Source organism: Mus caroli, chromosome 8 (assembly GCF_900094665.2).
Source record: "Mus caroli chromosome 8, CAROLI_EIJ_v1.1, whole genome shotgun sequence".
NCBI classification, from domain to species: Eukaryota; Metazoa; Chordata; class Mammalia; order Rodentia; family Muridae; genus Mus; species Mus caroli.
In genome coordinates this window covers 67119839-67121785 of record NC_034577.1, presented here as the reverse complement: position 1 = coordinate 67121785, position 1947 = coordinate 67119839, and the positions used below count along the sequence as shown (strand labels likewise).

Below are 1947 nucleotides of genomic sequence, written 5' to 3'. Positions count from 1 at the left end.
GAATTCATGGGATGAGTGGATTGTATGGCCCTTGTCTGAGCCATATACTATTGATCACAGACCTAACTGTTTTTATTTAACAAGGAAATTGGTTATCAGATTTACTTCCACTTTAAGCATAAATACAAGAAACTCAACTTTTAAAAGTTGGATTTACCAAATCTTAAGAAAACTAGGTTAGTCATAGCTAGCATTATAACATTGACCATGGTCAAAATTACTTTCCATCAAATATTATATACTCTTCAATGTACTAAAGAAATTAAAATAAACTGGAAAGATTGGCGAATTGATAAAGTTGTCTCCACGTTTATTCTTGCATCTTTTTGTTCACATATTTGTGTTTTCTAATTTAAATAAATTTCTCTGAGGGTCCATAAAGCTAGTGAAAGGCTTGTCAGTGGATATTTCTGTATTTATCTTTAGACTGATGCTTACATATTTAAATGAAGCTCTACGGAATACGAGATAATCTGCCAAGACCTTCTTTAAGAGTTTTGTTATATCACACCGTTTCTTACTATCAGTTTTGAGGCACATTGCCCATTTGTCATCTAGCATATTAATAAGTAATCATTTCTCCTTTTAGAAAGAACAGACTCACAAACTTAAATTAATGGCTTTAGCCCAACATATTTAGTTAGTTACAGGACAATTGTAATGTCAAAAACATTACTGATGCAATTCATGGTATAGTTCCCCCATCTTACAGTACAGATTCCATCAGATGTAGTATCTCCAAAACATAAGATGGCTGTATGAAATGCACATGCATTCTGCTAGGCATAGGTCACAATGTTCAATAGGCTTTTGTTTTAAAGATTGCTCCACTCTGTTTGTGGTCCACTGCTTGATATTGTTCTGACTATAGCCCTCACCTAAGACTTCATCAACATACTTTTTAACTTTATCATGTATTTCATCAGCATTGAAGCCAACCTCATCACAGGGCTGGTATTACTTCTCCATGGTAACTTTGGCCACAGAATCTTTTTTAAGAGCTTATCATGCACCAAGAAATATGCTTTGTGCTGGTATTCCAATGAATGATAGTGTACATGGCCTTCTAATTATGTTCTAGAGAAGGAGATAGATGTTGATAAAACAATTACATAAATCAATGTAAAACTGCAACTGTGGCAAAGAGGTAAAAAGGTACCATTGATACAGTAGGCAATTTTTAATCTCATCAGGCATGGTAGAAGTATAAGCAATCTGGAAGCTAGGGAAGTGGGGAATGTTCTTTTCAACAGAATGGCAGTTTGTTAAAGATGTCTGTTGATAAAGGACATGGAAAAATGAGAGTGTTAAATGGGAGGAGAAGCTAGGTTACAGAAGTATAAGATACCCTATAAATTGGGTTAGGTACTTTCTCTTCATTTCAAAAGAACCACTTATTTTTCTAGTAGTAACATTCAACGTGATAGGTGTTTCATATTGAACAGTTCTGTGGGTCTTATGTAGGACTGGGTGTAAAATGAATTTATAATTTTAGCTAGCCTGTATAAAAGACACAAATCTGGTTATTCTATTTACAAGCCATAAGTCTACATTGGGCAGATTTGGAGCTATTCTAACCTATTTCCCAGCTGTAAAGTCCCTGATTACTTGCTGTTTCTCCTAGACTGGTGCTCATGATCCTTCTCCTCTCATGGCAGCCTCCTCCATCTCCATCTCCATCTCCTTTCTTCTTCCTCTCCCTCTACCTGCAACCACTTCACTCAATCCTTAAGTCGAACCCTTCTCCATCCACTGCCTAATCACAGGCTCTAGACTTTTATTAACCAGTTAAATTGGGAAGCAATGTTTACACAGCAAGGAAAGAAAGGGAGAGAGGGAGAGAGAGAGAGAGAGAGAAGGAAGGAAGGAAGGAAGGAAGGAAGGAAGGAAGGAAGGAAGGAAGGAAGGAAGGAAAGAAAGAAAGAAAGAAAGAAAGAAAGAAAGAAA

The 1947-nt window shown here is 36.3% G+C and overlaps 1 pseudogene; it reads right to left on the bottom strand.

Annotated features, from left to right (window-relative positions):
- Window positions 1–644: 644 nt before the first annotated feature.
- Window positions 645–969, bottom strand: LOC110299563 (annotated as a pseudogene).
- Between the last annotated feature and the right edge of the window lie 978 nt (window positions 970–1947).